The sequence below is a fragment of the Aquarana catesbeiana genome, linkage group LG13 (genome assembly GCF_042186555.1).
Source record: "Aquarana catesbeiana isolate 2022-GZ linkage group LG13, ASM4218655v1, whole genome shotgun sequence".
In the NCBI taxonomy this organism is placed as follows: domain Eukaryota; kingdom Metazoa; phylum Chordata; class Amphibia; order Anura; family Ranidae; genus Aquarana; species Aquarana catesbeiana.
In genome coordinates this window covers 166,168,627-166,190,548 of record NC_133336.1, presented here as the reverse complement: position 1 = coordinate 166,190,548, position 21,922 = coordinate 166,168,627, and the positions used below count along the sequence as shown (strand labels likewise).

At 41.5% G+C, this 21,922-nt stretch overlaps 1 pseudogene; it reads left to right on the top strand.

Moving 5' to 3' along the window:
• Window positions 1–21,922, top strand: part of LOC141117404 (NACHT, LRR and PYD domains-containing protein 3-like) — a 220,604-nt pseudogene that overhangs the window by 140,917 nt on the left and 57,765 nt on the right.

The following is a 21,922-nucleotide window of genomic DNA, read 5'->3' as shown; positions in this document are numbered from 1 at the left end:
GGCCTGTAACCAGGCAGCACATTTCCTTCCGCTAGACACCAGAAGCCCAAGAAGCCTTTGAACAATTAAAAGCTTTATTTACCTCAGCCCCCATCTTGAAGCATCCTGATCCATCCTTGGCCTATGTATTGGAGGTAGATGCTTCTGAAAATGCAGTCGGGGCTATATTGTCCCAACATCAGGGTCCTAAATCTTTACTCCATCCTGTAGCCTTCTTTTCCAAGAAGTTGAATCCTGAGAGGAATTATGATGTGAACGAGAGTTGCTGGCTATCAAAGCTGCGCTTGAAGAATGGCGTTATCTCTTGGAGGGAGCTTCTCACCCAATCCTCGTCTTCACGGATCACAAGAACTTAGAGTACTTGAGGACAGCCAGACGATTAAGACCCTGACAAGCCAGGTGGGCACTGTTCTTTTCTCGTTTTATGTTTCACATCACTTATCATCCTGGCTCAAAGAATGGCAAGCCGGATGCCGTGTCTCGCATGTTCAATGACCCTGTGAAATCCTTGGAATCTGATACCATTCTCCCGACCAAGAATTTTTTACTCCTTCAAGCAGGCCTGATGTCACAAATAAGAGCAGATGTGGCAAACCAACCACCTTCCCAGGCCTTGACTCTTCAATTAAGGAATGGCCTTTACTTTCATGAAGAGCAAATCTCTGTCCCTGAACAATTCAGAGTTGCCATTCTGAGACGCTTCCATGATCATCCCCTAGCCGGGCATTTTGGAATCTACAAAATTGCCAATTTGATCTCCCGTACCTTCTGGTGGCCAGATTTAATGCAGGACTGCAAGAAATATGTTAAATCTTGTATCACATGCCTTCAGAATAAAACAGACAGAACCAGAACTTGGGGACTCTTGGAGCCTCTCCCAGTACCTAAGAAACCATGGAGCATGATCTCCATGGATTTCATCATAGAGCTCACCCCATCTGAGGACTTCACTACCATTTTTGTTGTGGTAGATCGTCTGACCAAGATGGCTCATTTCGTACCCTTACAAGGAACTCCTTCCGCCACGGAGACTGCCTCAGCCTTCATCAAGGAAATTGTTACGTTACATGGCATTCCTGATAGCATTACCTCCGACCGAGGGGTACAATTCACCTCTAGATTTTGGAGGGCCTTATGTGAAGCACTAAAGATTGAACTCCGCCTCTCCTCAGCATACCATCCACAAACTAATGGACAGACTGAAAGAACCAACCAAACCCTTGAACAGTACTTCTGATGTTTTTCATCCTTTGCTCAGGATAATTGGTTATCTCTCCTCCCACTTGCAGAATTCTCATACAACATTTCCATCCACTCAGCAACCAAGCAATCACCCTTTTTTGCTAATTATGGGTATCACCCCTCTTTTTTGCCAGAATTATCTGTTGAATCTCCTGTACCTGCTGTACAAGACCGATTAGACTTCCTCAGTACTAATAATCAATTATTGCAGGATACAATCTCTAAGACCCAGGCAAGTGACAAAAAATTCTTCAACAGAAAAAGAGAGGCAATCTGAAACTGGAACCGGGGGACAAGGTCTGGCTGTCTACAGCAAATTTAAGATTAAACTGCCCTTCGAAGAAACGTGGTCCAAAATTTTTGGGCCCCTTTCCTGTTAAAAGGAAGATTAATGTGGCAGCATTTAAACTATTGTTACCCAAGAGTCTGAAGCTACATCCAGTATTCCATGTTTCTTTATTGAAACCAACGGTGCCAAATCCCTTTCCAGACCGTGTTTCTGAAATTCCTCCTCTGATTCCCATTGAATGTAATCAAGAATTCGAAGTGGAGGCCATGTTGGACTGTAGATATAGGAACAACCAAATACCGTTCCATGGAAGGGCTACGGCCCGGAGGAAAATTCTTGGGAACCAGCTTCAAATGTACATGCTCCAAGACTGGTGCAAGCCTTCTTTCAACGCCACCCAAAAATAGCCCTGAAGGGCATCCCGAGGCTGCCCACCGGGGGGGCAATGTAAGAGAACTGCTCTGGTGCACACACATGCATGCACTCACGGGCAACAGCGGTGTAAGAGAACTGCTCTGGTGCACACGTGCGCATGCGCACGCCCACGGGCAACAGCAGACTTCCAGGGAGCTGATGCGCATGCGTGTGCGCAACGGACTGCGTGCACGTGCAGGAGTGCGTTCCTAATGCCAATTGGCACCTAGCGGCCTATTTAAAGGGTGCTCTGACTCACAAACAGCACTAACTGGTCTTCAGCTGTGTCCTGATCTTCTGATTCCTGTTGTACTCTGCCTGATATCTGTTGCTGAACCCGGCTTACCTTGACTCTACCTCTGGACTCTGATACATTCCTGATCTCGGCTTCCATTTTGACCTTGCTTATGCTCATGCCTTTGTACTTCGCTGCCCGCCTGTTACCAAACCAGGCTATCCTTGAGACTCTGCTCCTGCTCTTCGTCTGGCTCAAAACACTGCCTGTTGTCCTGCCTGTGCCACTGAGCTTACTACTCCATCTGCAAGTTCTGCAAGCAACACTTACAGGCACTCGTGTTCCTCCTGGCCCTAGCCACCATCTGTTCCACCTTCAGTGGGGCTTGGGCTGGAGATACAAGGAAGGCCGATCTCGTCATATCAGACTCCTACCAGATACGTGACAGCAAGCGTCACCTCCCCTGGCTTGATACCCACTGAAGTTTCTCTGAAGAAATTCTTCACCGTTCCTGGTTGGTAAGAATGCTGCTCTGGGACTTGCTTCAGTTACTCACTGTGGTCCCTGGTAATAAAGTGGTTGGTCCATTAGTGGCGACAGCATCCCCTTCTAACTCTGACCATGACAGGTTCTCTGGCTGGCAGAACCGTCACTTCTAGTTGGACTGCAAGATGCAGTCCCAACCCTGCGCTGCTCTCTTGCTTCTGGATAGGCCCTCAGACAGCCTAGCAGCCAGATGTGCCTGGGATAGACCCAATCTCTGGCCTAGCAGCCCGGGCAGTACAACACATGTCCACCCAGACAGCCGTCCAGGGGGCACAGAACACAGATCACCTGACTCCACCCAAACATATAGGCTCTTTCAGCAGGCCAAAGGATCCAAGAAAATCCCTTCCCATTGGCTGAGATACCCCATAAACCCATAATCTGACCTTGCATTGCTCTTCTTGTATCTTGTACCACCAGGTACCTGGCCACCTAGTGGTAGAAGAGAAATGTGCAACAAGGCCTATCAATTGATCTCTAACAATTAGCCAAGATGACTATTCCTGGCAAGTAAATTTTTGAATTTGTCTTAATTTTGTAGTGACCAACTTCTGGCAATACTATTTTAGCTACAAAACGAGGGTGCGCATCCCATCGCACCAGCCAAAACTAAATGTTTGAGGGGCAACCCTGCCTAAACTCCAGGGTGCTACACATACTAGACCCTTTTCAAGGATAAGGATAAGAATCTGATCTGGATTTGGGGGATAAACTACTTTTTTTTATTTTTGACATGCCCCCCTTCCTAAAACATACTAGTGCATATACCTACTTGGGAAAAAATGCCTGGGGGGGCCAAATCATACTTTTACTCTTTACAAGAGTTGGACATGGATTTAAAGGGTGAATTCAGGCAAACACATGCATGCCCTCCAAAAAAGACCTATATCAGACTTTATGCAGGCATGCAGCCTGGCTAGCCAGGAAATGTAGAGGCAGTAAAAGTGTGGCTCCCTCCATTTGAACTATACTAGACCACAAGCCTTCAGCATTGGAAAGGTACCCATGTTGATAAGAATCAGAGCCTCATTGCCATACCCCTGGCCCAGTAGATGTGTGGGGCAGTTATCAGAATCTGGAAGTCTCTTTGAGAATAAGTGAACCACCAGGTATCCCCCTCTATGTGATTTAGCCAGGGGTATCCCTTACTGCTTACTCCATAATACACATCATTACTCACTCATTCAAAAAAGAAAATGTAATTAGGCTTATATGCAAGTAATTGGCCATAAAAGGGCTATGGGGGACCGGGTACTACCCTGGGGGACATGTATCAATGAAACATTTTTTTTTGCAAAGATTGTTTTTTTCTGGAGCAGTGATTTTAATGATGCTTAAAGTGCAAAAATAAACATGAAAAATTCATTTAAAGCAGAGTTCCACCCAAAAATGGAACTTCCCCTTATCTGGTCCCCCCCGGTGTCCCTTTTGTCACCTTTCTAATACAGGTATTTGCTCCCACTTCCGGCGATAAATCACCGCAGAATCCATGGCGATCTGCGCCATGTCCAACTCTTCCTCTGTCCCCCCCGCTGTCTTCTGGGAGACACACAGGTCTCAGAAGACAGCAGGGTCCAGTCAGGACACGCAGCGTGACTCGTGCACGCGCAGTAGGGAACCAGGCTGTGAAGCTGCAAGGCTTCACTTCCTGATTCCCACAACTAGAGGAGGACATATGTAAACGAGACCAAAGGAGCTTCACACCCCGAAAATGATTTATCTAAAGAAGATTTTTTGGTTCCCCAGTGGGGCTTTAAAACAGCAATGTACAACATTACAAAAATCTTGGATAATTAATATTGTAGAGACAGTTTATTGACAAAGTGTTCAATAAAATCATATGCTTAAATGCAGTATATACATATAAGGTCTGATCCAATGATAAGTTCATATTCCATAAAACAGTAAAAAATACATTAACACATCATTACATTACATGGTGTTGCATGATACAGAAGCCCCGACGCGTTTCGACCTAGATGCGGTCTCTTCAGGGAGCACATTTGAATCTATAAAATAGTACAAATATTCAGAGTTATAGAGATTTTTTTTTAAAAAAGTCACATTAACTAGATCATGATGGTGAGTTTTACCGTTAAGGATGAAATAAGTGTTTTGGGGGGCAGGAGGCGGAGCCTAGCGGAGCAGACATGCATTGTTAGAGCTCCACACCGCTGAGGAGAGAAGAGAAGGACAAAGCGGAGCCTGCAGGCTCAAAAGGTATCCATTTGAACCTTTTTGCCCCTGGGAACAAACTGTGAAAGTTTGGGCAGGAAATATGGTATTGGGAGGAAACCGTGGCAGAAATAAAAATCACCTCACAAAGAGCTCACAGGCACTCACTGCAGCTGAAGCAGCTCCACTCACCTCACAAGATACAGCATCAGGGCGCTCTCACAGACAGAAAATGTCACAGCAAGACTCTCCATTTGAGTCAGATACAGAACAAATCCTCTCACAAACTTCTCCACAAGCCTCCTCAGCATCCTCAGTAATATTATTACAATTTGAAAAGATGCTTCATAAGGCTTTAAAACAAACCTCAGACCAAATAACAAAAAGCCTAACCAAAGAAATAAGAGAGCTGGGAAACCGCACCGCAGCCCTAGAATTAAAAATGGATGAAATTGAAATTACAACCCAAGAAAATATAACAGAATTGGAACAATTAAAAAAAGAGAATTTAATACTTCAAACTAAGCTCGAAGATTACGAAAATAGAGCCAGACGTTCAAACTTGCGCATAAGGGGAATACCTGAAACTGTGACAGACCTGCAATCTACTATTACTGCTCTATTACAAGAACTAAAGCCAGATATCCCTATTGAACGTTTAGAACTGGACAGAGTACACAGAGCCCTCACAGCCAAAAAGAAAGATGGACCCCCACGTGATATAATCACAAAATTTCATTATTACAGAACGAAAGAACAAATACTAATTGCTGCAAGAGAAAAAAAGGAACTTAATTTTCAAGGACACAATTATCAAATTTTTGCTGACCTATCCCAACTTACTATTACTAAAAGACGATCCATGAAACCCCAACTAATGGAACTGCAACGCCACAACATTATGTATCAATGGGGCTTCCCCTTTTCAGTCAGATTTAACTACCAAGGTACAATTTACAGAAGCAGATCAGCAGATGAACTACAACAAACCCTTTTAAAATTAAATCTGACAGAACCCACAAGCAGCAACTCTCCCACACGCAGAAGAATGGCATCATCTTCACCTTCAGGCAGCACCCAGAAAATTTCAGAACAAAATGGGAATCATCATTCTCACAAAAGAGGCCGTTATGCCACATCATCCATGGACCAAGAAGATTCAATGGACTGACATCCTAATTCCTGATATCTCTTCATTTATTATACTAAGAGATGGTTCTCTATAAAAAAACCTATATTTATAACTGAATGTAACTGCATTCTGATAGTCACACACTGTGTGGGATCATGTTACATTCCAGTTATATTTCTTATTACTTCTGATTCATATAGCCTTAGAATATATAAGTGAAATAAGGAAATTCTTGTTCAGTTATATATTATCAGGTAATAACAGTAGATTTATTACTTTTTAGGACAAATATGTTCAATAATCCAGAAGTAATGGAAGCTTTTTCTATCTTTTCTTAAAACAAATATATTATCACCTAACTAGTTCCTAGAATTATTTTTTTGTTTATTCTAATCTGAAGCAATACAACAGTTGACAATGAGTTAACATATCTAAACAGTTGCATATGAATAAAATATGTAATTGTTTACTCTAAAAGGGTTAAAATCCCAAAATAATTCAAACTATCTTCATCAATACCAAAGTTATTAACAGTACCTTTCTAACTGAATTATTTAGCCTAGGGCAAGACTAACCATATACAACCACCCTGGAATAAATAATTTCAACAAAAACTATATTCTGCACTCCAATTAATGAAACATCATTTTGATGTCTTTTGACATAGCACTTCTCTCCTGTAAGCGGAAGATCCGTGTACCCCCATTAGCCCTCCTCATTCTCCCAACCATATTATGTGGGAGTGTGACAAAGGCACTTATTCCCCTGAGAGAGATATTTATTCTCTTTCACGGGTAAATTGTGATTACTTGCAAAAAATAATTTATACAATGTATCATCTAATCTCATATGTTTTTTGTTTACTCTTTACTCCAGAATTCACTGGTTTCTTTTCTATCTATTCATCTCTTCAGTCCACACAGGTTGATCTGCGCAGTCAGCTCCGCATAACAAAAAGTAAGTCAAAACTATTTGATCTATTGCCATGGCACCACTGAATATACTTTCCCTGAATGTTCAGGGAATAAATGTCCCTCAAAAAAGGACCAAAGCCTTCCGTACTTTCCATAACAAGAAGGCTCACATAGTATGCCTCCAAGAAACACACTTCACCAAAGATTCTACTCCAAAATATATTTCTCCTTTTTATCAACAAATTTACACGGCTTCTGCCTGTACCAAGCAAAGGGGAACTCTAATTGCATTTCACCGATCCACACCATTCACCTTATCATCAGAAATTAAAGACCCAGAAGGTAGATACCTGATACTCATGGGTTATATAATGGATACAGCAATCACAGTGATTTCCTACTATGCTCCTAACAAACAACCTACACCATTCCTCTCACATATGTTACAAGTGATTAATACACACAAAATAGGAACAGTGATAATGTGTGGGGATTCGAACCAGGTCCTCCTCCCATTTCTAGATAAATCACCTTTTACACCATCCAAAATAACCTCTAGATTACCTTTTTCTCAACTTCTTTCCAAATACAATCTGGTAGATTCGTGGAGAGAAAGTAACCCAATGAAAAAGAAATTCACTTATTTCTCGCACCCTCATCAAACCTTCACCAGAATAGATCATATTTTTCTAACAATAGGAATGATACCAGAAATTATTGCATCAGATATAATTCCGATTCCGTGGTCTGACCATAATGCAGTATACACTACTATAGCCTCAGCCATACCAAAAGCGCATGACTCAACGTGGTACTTACCGGACATAATGCTCAAACACCCACTACATCAGATGGCCATTGAACAAGCTTTAAAGGAATACATATCAATTAATAATACAACAGACATCTCCCCAATAACACTGTGGGAAGCTCATAAGCCTGTCTTGGGTGGTACAATACAAAGACAAATGGCACTATTTAAACGGGAACGCAAAAATCTAGCAAAAAAACTAGAACTCAATTTTAATGCAGCCTACATATCATTTCAAGATAATCCATCTCAGAGTACAAATTCTCATCTGGAAAAATCTAGATTGGAATACGATCTATTTCTCACTGAGTCAGTTGATAAATCCCTCAAACGCTCCAAACACAATTTCTACATGAATACAAACAAACCAGGTACATATTTGGCTCGGGCATTAAATTCAACTAACAAATCTTTCAAACCAATACGTTTGAAATTATCAAAAAATGTTTACACTTGTAATCCAGTTAAAATAGTCCATAAATTTCACTCACATCTCGCAACTTTATATAAGACAAACAATGAATTTAATCCTACAGAGGCTGAATCCTTCTTCTCAAAAATAACCTTACCTGAGTTATCTCAGAATCAAAAAAGCAGTTTGGATGAGCCTATAACTATAGATGAAGTTGCTAACGCCATAAAAGACCTAAAACTTAACAAAAGACCAGGCCCAGATGGCTACTCGGCTTTATACTATAAAACATTCTCAGAAATACTCTCTCCCATTCTCACTGAAACGTTTAACAAACTTCTAGATGGACATTCTTTTCGGCAAGAAACACTAATGGCAATTGTTTGTATGATCCCAAAACCCCTTTCTGATGATACTTCCTGTGTGAATTATCGGCCTATCTCTCTGTTAAACCTCGATATTAAATTATTAGCAAAAATAATAGCAAAACGCCTTAATAGCATTATAGGAAAATTAATACATAGAGATCAAGTAGGCTTCATGCCAAATAGACAGGCAGGCGATAATATACGCAGGGCAGTGTTATTGGCACATATTGCTAAAAAACGGAAAATCCCTTTATGTTTTCTATCTCTCGATATTAAGAGGGCATTTGACACAGTATCCTGGCAATATATGCAATATTCATTACAAAAATGGGGTTTTGGACCCCACTTTTTAACATGGATCAAAGCATTATATAATAAACCCAAAGCCTATATAAAATATGCTGGATACAAATCTGAAGCCTTTAATATCGAAAGAGGTACCCGACAGGGTTGCCCATTATCTCCCTTATTATTTGCCCTTATACTCGAACCCATGGCCCAATACATCAGAACAAACCAAACTATAACTGGCATTGAAGTAGGAGGTATTACACACAAATTATGTATATTTGCAGACAATATATTACTTTTTCTATCATCACCACAGGTCTCTGGTCCTAACCTAATACCAGCTCTTGATGGATTTGCAGCCCTATCCGGCCCTATGATTAATCCTAAGAAATGCCTAATGCTTAATATTTCACTCACAAACATGGAATTGATCCCGGCTAGGGCTGCACTCCCATTCACATGGGCAGAAAAATCAATCCCATATCTTGGAATTCATTTAACAGCATCTCATTCTGACTTATTCTCAACCAATTATCCTCCTGTATTAAGACAGATCACAAATCTAATAAAACAATGGTCGCAACTTCCTTTATCCTGGATAGGGAAGATTAATGCAATCAAAATGACTATTCTACCCAAATTGCTTTATCTATTCAGAGTCCTCCCTATTCCAATTCCTTCCTATTTTTTGAGAATAGTACAAAAAAGAGCAACTTCGTTTATATGGGGCTCTTCTAAACCACGTATACCTATACACACACTACATCTTCCCAAAAATAAAGGAGGCCTGGGATACCCAAATTTTACTAACTACTACAGAGCAGCACATTTGGCCAGTCTGTCCAAATACCATGCAAAACAGGAAATCCCATTATGGGTATTTATAGAGGCTTCAGAAAATGACCCTCTATTAATATCAAATTTATTATGGCTTGATCCTAAAGACCGCTTTAAAATTCATAATCCCATAACTAAACACTTCTTCTCTCTGGGATAAACTAAAAACCAAATATCAGTTACAATCTCCACACAATCCTCTCCTTTCTTTTATCAGAAATCCGGCCTTTTATCCGGCATGGATCTACCCAAATTCTTTTAAAGCTTGGACAACATCAGGCATTCAGACACTAAATGACTTCATAGCATCTAAATCATTCCTTTCATTCCCATCACTTAGAGAAAAATATGATCTACCAAACTCTGAGATATTTAGATATCTCCAAATCAAAAATTTCTATACACCATTCTACCACCTAAAGGGGGATACACCATTATCCCAATTATCCATTTTTGAATCAATCTGTACAAAAGATCCATTTGCTAAAGGTACAATTTCATCACTTTATAATCAATTATATGGAGTAGCAAATCTTAATAGACCCTCTTACGTTCAGAGGTGGGAGGAGGACCTGGGACGAACTTTAGAAGACACGGACTGGTCTAACATATGGCTCACATCTAAGTCATCTTCACCCAACATCTTAGCACTGGAGACAAATTATAAAGTCCTAACTCGCTGGTACCTTGTACCCGCTAGAGTGGCAAAATATTCACCTAATACCTCAGCTCTTTGTTTTCGAGGATGCCCAGAAATAGGCACATATTTACACATATGGTGGACGTGCCCAGTAATCCAAACCTTCTGGAAGGAAGTCTTCGTGATTGCTTCTAAAATATTTAAAAAAATAATACAACCAGATCCATATTTAACTTTACTTAATCTAAAACCGGAATGGTTAACACTCTCTCAATTCAAACTTATGATCCAACTAATAACGGCTGCAAAACAAACAGTGGCCAAGGCATGGAAATCTCCTACATTGGTACTAGCAGAAACAATTCACAGAATGAATAATACAATGTCCCATGCTAAGATGGTAGCCATCGATCAAAATCAAATTCCAAAATTTGAAAAACTTTGGCATCCTTGGATAAAACAACAGTTCCTGTCAAACTTCAATGACTCTGTCCTGTTGCCATGGTAACAGATTAAATGACTTACAGAGACACCCATTCTAAGGCTTCAAAGAGAACTAAAAAGAATAATAAACTGACGAGCGGGACAACCTTGTGGACCATACCTCTACCTTTCAACCCTTTTTCTTCTTTTTCTTTCCTTTTCTCCACCTTACGATTAAAGCTCATTATCAGAATTTATTTGACCTATATACACTCTACTTGTAAACAATATGTATAGTAGGTATAAATCATTTAAATACCTACAAAAGTAACTAAGGAAATGATATATATCTTTAATTTAGGTTTACGTAAACCCAATGTTTAATATTTGAAATTTCATTATATTTACCTATAGAAACCCTACTGTAAAACAATGAGCTTACTTTATAGATCCTTGTAAACTTACTTTATGTATCTTTATAACATTGTATACTTAATAAACTTCTTTCGACAAGGAAATAAGTGTTTTGAATTTTGAGATAGTAGGAGCCATTGAAGAGTCCGAATGGTGCGCAGGCCACCCCCACCTCCCCAGAAGGGGGGAGCCAGCCCCAAGGGGCTTACAAGGAGCCACACTTATACGCACCTCCCGGGGGGCGAAGGAGTGCACACCTGCAACAAACACCCATTGATAGCCATTAATAAAATAGTAAACTAGTATTTAAGTCATCATTATAAGTATTTCTAGTTATATATTGAGACTGGAAATGTATACGTATTTTAAGATATTAATTGCATCCCATGAAATATAAAAATAATATAAAAAACAAAAGCCAAAAATAAGTGAATGATCCAAATAAATGAGTGTTACTACCAAACACAATATGGTGCACAGAAAGTGCCCAGTGTATGTGTGAGAATGTGTACTGTGGATAAAATTATGAAATCACTGAGAAAGTGCATAATGTGATGAAAAACCTAGTGTAATCAACCAAATGTTGGCAAAACGTGAGACATCTAGGTCGAAACGCGTTAGGGCTTCTGTATCATACAACACCATGTAATGTAATGATGTGTTAATGTATTTTTTACCGTTTTATGGAATATGAACTTATCATTGGATCAGACCTTATATGTATATATTGCATTTAAGCATATGATTTTATTGAACACTTTGTCAATAAACTGTCTCTACAATATTAATTATCCAAGATGTTTGTAATGTTGTACATTGCTGTTTTAAAGCCCCACTGGGGAACCAAAAAATCTTCTTTAGACACTTCCTGATTCCCTTACTGAAGATGCCGACGCCTGCACCTGGGAGCCGAGGGACAGGTCGTGGGCGCCCTGGACAGGTAAGTGTCCTTATTTTAAGTCAGCAGCTGCAGTATTTGTAGCTGCTAACTTTTAATTTTTTTTTTGGAACTCCGCTTTAAATATAGTGCCTGGGGGGTCCCCTTAGTCTGCCTGTAAAGTGGCGCATCTGGAGCAAATACTGTATAGAACATTGACTCGTGGTTGCAATTGCCGACACCTGGCTATTTAAACAAAAAAAAGGCGTTGGGTCCTCCCCCCAGTCCATACCAGATACTTATCTGAGCATGCAACCTGGCAGGTCAGGAAAGGGGGGGTGAGCGAGCGACCCCCTCCTGAGCCATACCAGGCCACATGCCCTTAACATGGGGGGTGCTTTTGAGGCAGGGGGGCTGCAATGTGGGGGCAATCCTTATTAAAGGGGGCTTCTAGATTCTAGATTCCAATAAGCCCCTTGCCCTCAGACCTCCACAACCACATACCAGGGTTGTGGGGATGAGACCCTTGTCATGGGGACAAGGTGCTTTGGGGTGGGGGGGAGCCCCCCTGCTCCAAAGCACCCAACCCCATATGAATGGCATGTGGCCTGGTATGGTTCAGGAAGGGGGGGGGGGCTCGCTTGTCTCGCTTTAAATTTTGGTGGTGAGTTCCTCTTAAAATCCAGGCCTGAAAGGTTGGCCAGACCTGCTGAACACCCTGCAAATTTGGGTGTTCCCTGAATAGGGCGGACAGCCAATGTTCGGCCCTAACTCCTGCTCGGGTCAAACTGTTCACCCAACACTACACCCACACTGTTATAATGGGCTATATTTAAAAAAAAAGAGAAGTCCTTGTCACGGAACGTCCCACACTCTGCTTGAGTGCTTCTGTCATATACCACTTCCTCCCAGTCTGTATACAGATATCAGATATTCCAACCTCTCTGAGCACAAAACAAGGCGACACTTGCTTGTTGCTACCATGAACTGTTTTTATTTAGAATCAAAATTACAAGACTTTATATGCTGTTGGAACCTCCTGTAACAATACAACTGTAACCTAATTAACATGAGCTAATTAACTAATCCTTTATACAGCCTAGGTGATTGAGACATGACCTTTTGCCCAGACTGAGTTAATTATCACAGGACACCTTCTCACAATAGCAGCAGCTCCAATAGGAGTCGTCCCGTCTGCTACATTGTATAGAGGACAATGTGATCAGCTCATTCAATTAACATAACCACAGGTAGTTGGAGTGGATGACACCAGCATCTCCTCACAGGATGTGTCCCAACAGTATAATTCAGTCTTATCATTCTAATATGGCATATAAAGGGTTCCCAGAGTCTGTGTGTTTTGGGGGGACATGGAGCTGAATCCAAAGTAACACCAACCCCAGGGTCCCCAGGCATACAGCTCACAGAGAGCACCATTCCCCCAAATGCTAGGACCCATAATCAAAAGGCAACAGGCTTGCATTCAGTCCTCTCCAACAGCCTCTGTCCCAGATAGGTCTGTCACAGTCCTATAGTGTAAATCCATGGGCAATCACATCATCCAGTGATGTAAAATTATCATCAATCATGATAAACAGTACCCCACTGACCTGTCAGCAGGCAGAGAGGCAGGCTGATGATATTCCCAACTCAGCCATTCAGAGAAAGCTCTGTATTAATTCATAGAATACAAAGCTCCCTGTGAATGGCGGAGCAGGGCTCAGTCCAACTCTGCTTTGATCCGAGAGTGAGACAGGAGGTATGTAACTGAGACTACATACAGTTTATACAGCACACACAGTGGACTTATTTAGTAGTGAAGGTAATAGTTAGGACCATCTTGATTCAAACAAACTATTTAAACTTCACTAAAAGATGGAGATCAGCGTTAATGTTGCCCTTTAAGCATTATTGAAAGACCAGCTCCCTGCTGAACTGCATTTATTTTTTTTTTTGTAATGATACATACCTCCAGGGCTTTTTTTCAGGGGGAACTTGGTGGAACTTAGTTCCACCACCTCTGGCTCAGACCCTTTGGTGCCTGCTCACCACAATCACTTGTAAACACAGAAGTCTGGTTTCTGTGTTTATAAGTGACAGCTCTGCACTCTGTATGTAATGCAATCCTGATATTTAATGCCCCTCCTACTGTTTTCGTGAAATTTGACTGAACACACCCACTATTTGATGTGATTTGGAGGGTGTTTGTAGGGGAGGGGTGGGGCCGTGGTTAAGTTCCAGCACCTATTGTTTGAGAAAAAAAGCCCTGCATACCTCCCATGCCATTTCCTAGCTACCCATGCCATGTCCTAGCTACCCATGCCATTTCCTAGCTACCCAAAAGCTAGCAAATTGAAAGAGGCCAGAAAGGAAAAATAATTGGCTTCCATAGACTTAAATAAAGTTTGGGCATAGTGTTCACCACTAGTTTGCAACTCCTCCCATGAAACTGAGCCATGCTCATCACTAATTAATAATATTAATAAATAATAAGTTGGCTCTGGATTAGGTTAGAAAGGCAATTTTGCTAGTTGATTCACTTTTCATGTTGATTCATGTTGGCCTTTTATTTGCTCAAACTTTCAAGTCAAATGTGGCAAGAGGTTTTTTTTTTTTTTCTGAAAAGTTTTTATTGAGTATAGAAACAGTGTTTACAAAAATAGAACCGAGCACAATGAAATACATATGTGCGGACTCAGCCGCCATCAGATAAAAAAATGTTTTTGTACGTAAAAGCCATACAAGCTACATAAGGTATAATACGGAGTTAATGTTTAGTATTCCATCTTGTGCTAGCAAGCAGACATAGCATGTTAGGATATGGCTGTCATTGAACAACAAAAAAAAAAGCAACGTTAGGTTCTCGTGTTTTCGACTCTTAGGTTTGACGGTAGGTTTGATCCTAGTGGTATCGGAGTCAGAGATGAGAGTCTGAAGGAAAATGGATGGGGATATGTAGTCGGAGTAGGTGAGGGGGAAGTGGTGAACGGCATACCTTTTGTAAAGAGGGTCGTTCGGTGTTATATTGCGTTGTAGAGGGATGTGTGGTGCGTATCCGGAAAAGAGAGAGGAGGGATGAGGGAATGGGGAGTTGAGGGGAGGAGAGGGATATGAAACCTCTTTGGTCCTGCCAGAGCTAGTACGATCCTTTCAGATCATGTTCCTTTTGTATTCATCAGTGATGACGAAGTGTAACCAACACGACCATGTTTTGTTGAACTTGGCCGGTGTATCCTTTGCTTGATGTATTAGGTCTTCCATTGCCATCGTTTTTTGTATACGTTTAAACCAGTCTGCTGTGGATGGTGGGTCAGGGGAGCGCCATTTGAGTGGGACACACATTTTAGCCGCATTGACCATATGCATGGCTAGGGAGCGATAGTAGGCATGTATTGGGGTCGTAGAGTGATGGAGCAAGAATTTGGCCGGTGTGAAATCTAGTGAGTGGGTGGTTATTTGGGTGATAAGTCTATGAATTTCTTTCCAGAAGGGTTGGAGTTTGGGACAAGTCCACCAGATATGTAGGAGCGAGCCTGTCTCTTTTTTGCATCTCCAACATATCTGGGAGAGCGCAGGGTTGATTTAGTGTATTTTAAGGGGTGTTCTATACCATCAGGAGAGTATTTTAAAAGCGTTTTCCTGCACCGGCACGTTTACCGTTCCCTTATGGACGTGCTTGTATATGTTTTCCCACTCTAGGTCTGTGGAGAGTTCCTGTTCCCATTTTTGGTTGGCCCAGTGTAGTTTGGGCGTTTGGTCAGAGAATAGTAGGGTGTAGGTATAAGATATAAGGTGGCTTTGGGGTTCCTCACTTAAACATAAGGCTTTGAATGTGTGTGGTGCGTCTAGACCAATTAGGTCGGGGTTTAGGTTTGTGGAAGAAGTGTCATAATTGAACATATGTCCAGAAGGGGAAGGAATCTATCTTCATTTTAGAAGCCAGTTTCGATTGGGAGAGAAGGCGACCCTCTTCAAAGAAATGTTCTTCTCAGACATTTGGATGAGGCCAGTCATCTGCTATAAAGGAGGAATGTGTTCCAGGCATGAAGTCTGGGTTTAGTCTGAGTGGCGTCATTGGACCGTTAAGAGGAGAGATTTTGTGTTTGCTGCAGGTGTCTCGGAAGGAGATTAGTGTTGTGTTAATAAGTGGGTGAAGTTTACATTCAGGGGGAGTGTGGTGAGGGGCAACCCATGGGAGGTGAGCCAATGGAAGGGTCGACAAGGAATGTTCTAGCTGAACCCAGTCTTTATAGTTTGAGTGTATGTTCCAATCTATAATCCTAGCAAGGTGGCATGCTTGTTGGTATTTACGTATGTCAGGGAGGCCTATACCCCCTAGAGTTTGGGAGTGGTTAGTCTTATAAATCCTATTCTTGGACGTATTTTGCCCCAGACAAAGTCTTTGCAAGCTTTTCAATAGCTGGAGAAGAAGACAGGTGGGAGCTTAATTGGGATTGTTTGTAAAATGTATAGGATCCTGGGTAGGATATTCATTTTAATGATCGAGGCTCTGCCGAACCAGGAAAAAAGCCCAGAGGACCATTTCCTTAAATCTCCTATTATATTTTGTAGCATTGGAGCGTGATTCAGGGAGTATAGGTCAGGTAGGGAGGCTGGGAGTTGGATGCCCAGATAGGTAATTGCGTGGCTGTTCCATGTAAACAGGAAATTAGTTTGGCATTGTTTACAGGTTTCAGGGGGTAGTGTAATGTTCTGGGCCGTGGATTTAGAATAATTGATTTGAAGGTTAGTCAGGGTCTTGAAGGTGCTAAAATCTTTAAGTTGGTTTGGGATTGTCTTGAAAAGTTCCGTGAGAAAGAGGAGAATGTCGCCCACAAAGCCTGCCAGTTTCTAGGTGCAATGTTTAATGTCTAAGCCGTGGCAAGAGGTTTTAAAAGGTCTTAAAATGCCCTATTCTTAAAGCGGCATTGAGTTCATATTTGGAAAAAAGAAAACACTGACAGGCAGGGTTAGTACAATAGATGAGACCCTAGTGGTCTTGGTCTTTTCTGTCATTATTGCCTCCCCCTGCCTGTCAGCAGTAATGTAATTTGAGCTGTGCATGCTCAGACCACATTTACTGTACCTGCTCAGTGATGTGACTCCTGTGTACATGCGTGGAAGTGACATCATCGTGGCCGAAGGACCAAGGAAGACCAAGTGAAGATGGAATCACCGGGGACCAGTAGTAGTGGGGACAATGCAGCGCTGGAGGGTTCCATCTGACTGGTAAGTCTTTGATAGCATTCTAGTATGAGTTGTATAGTAGCACATTATGGTCTAAACCTGCAAGGAGATCATTTTTAATAATGTTTTGGTGGAGTTTAATGCCATTTCAATATCAGTTCATGAAATATACCCTTGAAGTATTAAATAAAGGGGGCTGTTCCAAAAGTGATGCAAAAGTGAGCCATTTTTATTAACTTACATACAGTAGTTCGTTCAAATTTTCATATGTTAGTAGAGTAACTCTTCCTCTATACAAAGGTACTATTCAACCTAGTCTCCATCTCAAGCGATGCATTTTGATTGCCATCATTAAACCCAACTCTTGAATCCTCAGCTGCTGAGGTACCCACTTTGCACACACTTTCTGATATCCTAAGTCTTACACCATTTTCTGTATGTCATTGCCACCACAGTCCAGTAGTGTAGCAAGTTCACATATTGTGACTTGTCGGCAGGTCTCCGCAAATCAATTTGTCCACTCTACAATTTGTGTCAGTGGCCACACTTGATGGTCTCTCACAGTATGGTTTGTCTTCAGTGCTGCTTTCCACATTGGTCACGTCAATGGTGTCATTCCGTGAACATTCTGTAGCCTTCTGTGAATGTCAGACAGCCTGCACCCCTTCTTTGTCAAGAACTCAATGATGGCACACTGCTTAAACTTGGAATCCATTATTTACCGGCAATGAAAAAGAAGAAGACTTACTATAGTGGATGGGTTACTTTACCAACATGTGAAATCAGATGTAAGTTCATACAAAAAGTCATGCCTACTTTTGTATTACTTTCAGTACAGCTCTTGTACAGTACATATACACATTTTAAAATATTTAAAACAATATATCAAAAAACCTACTTAAAATATATTGCATATATTGGAACAAACAGGAATATTTATAGGAGATCTAATAGATCATCGGGTCCTCCATTAAATTCTTAGACCTGTAATTGTATTTTCTGTGTGTTTCTCCAGAAAATATCAAGAGTGTTTTCTGTACTCTAATTCATCATTGAGGTTAAAAGTCTCCAATCACAGGCAAACGTCATCTTCAATAGTTCTCACTATTTATAAATAGTTAGTTTGGATCCACAAATATCTCCAGTCACAGGACAATTTAAGAAGAACCTCGGGCAATTTAGTTTTTTCCAATGCAGTGGGGCTGTGCCCGAACTGTATGGGTTAACTGCTCATTTTTGTCTAGGCGTGAGGAGAGCGGAGATATACTTGCCTAATCCACTGCTCCCCTGAGTGAAAGACCCGTCCCTGCCGCTCCTGCCCCTCTGCACACTAGCAGTCTTGTGCATGGACTGTTCCTGGCGTCATCACGCCATAGACCGGCTCTGGACATGAGGACAAGAACCGTCCATCGCTGGATGTGGGGGAGTACTGTTTTCCGGAGGATCGAAGGATTGGGTAAGTATAGCATTTCCTTACATCCTTTGTCAAAACAAGCAGTTAACCCATGCAGTGTGGGCACAGCCTCAATGCATGGGAAAATAAACATTTTGCCTGGAATTCTCCTCATGTAATGATTCTTATAGTGATTTTCACCTCCAATGTTCCTTATAGAATGTTTTTTAAGAAGGCCAGTAAATGTATTTGTTTTTTTTTCTAGAGGACCTCAGGAGGTTCCGTTGTCAGCTGTCTGCATATGATGACCCATCACTGAGGATGATATATGAGTATTACAAAGATGATCTGACCTACATTCTGGAGCACTTGAACCCCCGTGCCCTCATGGTAGAACTAAAAGCTCAAAACGTCTCAAATGCTGAAGTAAGAAAAAGATTTCTTTACTTATACATATTTTGCTGTATATAATTAAGGGAAACTCTGCATGAAACAAAAGAAGGGGGGAGAAGAGGTAACAAACCTCGGGACTTTTAAGGTGTTGGGTAAGGAGACTAAAAAGCTCACTTGTACAATATATAAAAAATACATTTTATTACAAAGATAAAAAACATGAGAACAATGTTTCATCCATATCAAAAATCAATTGTTCTATAAAAAGGCATAATTAACAGACACTACCACTCAACATGTTTTGCTCAGCAGAGCTTCCTCGGGAGATTCCAGTGTGGCGTTTTATATGCTATAGACCACAAAAAGACTGGAATGAATACTCATGTTGATTTTTGTTAATACAAAAACATGTTGATCAAAGAGATTGGCATATATTAGATATGCAGATATTGAAAAATAGTAAACTTAATGTCTTTATAGAGCATTAATCATGTTATAGATATAGGGGAGAGACATGGACCTTACCCGAGCTGCTCAAAGTCAATATATACGAGATGAGCTCAAAGAATAATATTCAGATTCAAAAGCTGTTGCTCCCAAGGCAAACCTGGAAAAGATGTATATTAATGAAGCACCATAGGGCAAAACTGCTGATTACCTAATCATTTAAAATAGATTAAATTATCTTTAATCATTCCAAGTTTATAGCTTACTAAATCAACTTCAATTGATTGCTGTTAAAACCATCCAGTGTGTATTTTATATATTCCCATTTGTTTTTTGTCCCGATCCTGATGTTTGTATGGACACCCCGGGCACTCATCGGTCAGCTTGCTAATCAATAATCCGACCAATTTCAGCCCTATGGGAGTGAGTCCCGGTATTGCCCATTTGACCTGAGCTTGTTTTGCTTTTACCAGCTATTTTTCCTCTGTATGATAGTTTTGGGTTTCGCAAAGGGATTTGCTATCACTCTTATCTTATTTACATTGGCTGTGTCCCATTCATTTCATCCATTATGGGCATTAGACTTTCAAAAATGGTGGCCGTGTCTGACGTGATCCACCGTCATAATATATGTGCCTTCCCAAGCTTTGGCGCATGCGCATCCCTACACTACGTCCGCGACCCAGCAGTGACATCAGACGCCGCCGAATCAGAAGGAGACTATGAATTGCGGCATCTCGTTGCTACAATCTGCCAGAGACATCTAGAGAGAAGGAGAGGGAACATCTCTCCCATCTCTGCCTTACTGCCTTGTCCTCCCTATGCTGGTAAGTCAATTTTTACTAACGTGGGTATTGGTCTTCCTGTTCACAATGACCAGATATTGCCTCCACTTTGAAACTGATGGGATCTCCCCTATGGTGCTTCATTAGTATAGCGCTGGGATTTTTGCCATCTAATGATAGGCAATATGTAATGCTATTAGATTAGTGGTTGGCTCCCTCTAGTGGTCAGCTCATCTCTGTGAAATAAGACTGTTGTTTCTCACATAAGGGCATGGGACAAAACATAAACAGGAAGTGGCTTCAAAGTTGATCTGCAAAAGACTTGTTTACCCACAGTGCCCCACTTACCTACCCACAGGGCCAAGTTACAGAATTGCCTGGTGGGTAGGGCTATATAAAGGACATGCTTGGCACGTGGCGCTCTCTCTTCTCCCTGGGACGTGAGACCTGCCTGCAGGAACCTGTGTGGGAGTGTTCAGAAGAGCGCGGCCTGCTTGGCGCGGAACGGAGTTGATGCCACTGGAGAGGTTTTGAAAACAGTGTGCTGGAGCCGCGTGTGATCGGGTCTGAGGTTCCAGGGAGCCTGAAGCAGCCTAATGACAGCCATTGTTCACCTGATGGAGTGGTGTGGTGTGCCGGAGCCCACCTGGAAGTGGGACTGAGATCACAGAAACGTAGCAGTACAGCTGTCCAGGCCTGGTGTGGTGAGAGGGCTGTTGCCCAAGATTTATATAAAGCACTTAACACGGTATAGACTAGTTGCTGAGACCTGCAGTTCTATGTAATGGTCTCATTTAAATAGACCGTGTTTAACCAGGCCTCAAAGCCTGTACTCCACTAGACATTGACTGATGGTCTGGTCGCATTTTCACAAGAAGAAGGTTACAAGTGTGTTACATAATTTACTGTTATCTACTACTTTATATTACTGCTCACTCACTGGAATACAAATACTGCAGTGTAATATGGCTAGCTGAAGAAAGAAGACAAGAGACTATACTATTCATTATAAGGTCTTCTAACTCTGTTACATACTCTAAGAACTGCATTGCACCACATGGGGAGCTTTTGGGCACCTATACTGTATTGTATTGTTTTTCCTAGCACTAGATAGTGTGCTGCAAGTCTGGTGTGTGTTTGCGTGGGTTGCACTGGAAGTGGGAAGGTGCCCAGTGTCAAGGTCTTACCATGCTGAGCATCAGTTCCACTTGGAGACGCGCCCGCATGCATCATTCAGGTGATAGTTATTTACATGCACCTAGTGTATTATTGTTCTGAATCTGTGCACCAGAATTGTTATTGTAATTACTGTCTTAGACCAGCCTTCAGTAAACTCAGTCTGGTTAAAGTATAATTGGCGTGAGGCTTTGGTTATTCTCATAGCAGGTGGAGCAACGGATACTCAGGTAACGATAGAGGTACAGTATATGTATATTGCTATTGTTGAGTTGTTCCTCGTTATTAGGTTTCACACCAACACTGTTACACAGCTGTGTCAAGTGGGTTGAGCCAGTTCATTGGGGGTGGAAAAGCAGAGTGCAGGCCCAATCAATTACCAGCAGCTCCTTAGGGGTAAGTGCTACATTAGTATACATCTTTTCCAGGTTTGCCTTGGGAGCAACAGCTTTTGAATCTGTCTATTATGCTTTGAGCTCATCTCATGGTATTTATACAGATTGCATTCCTGCTGGATATTC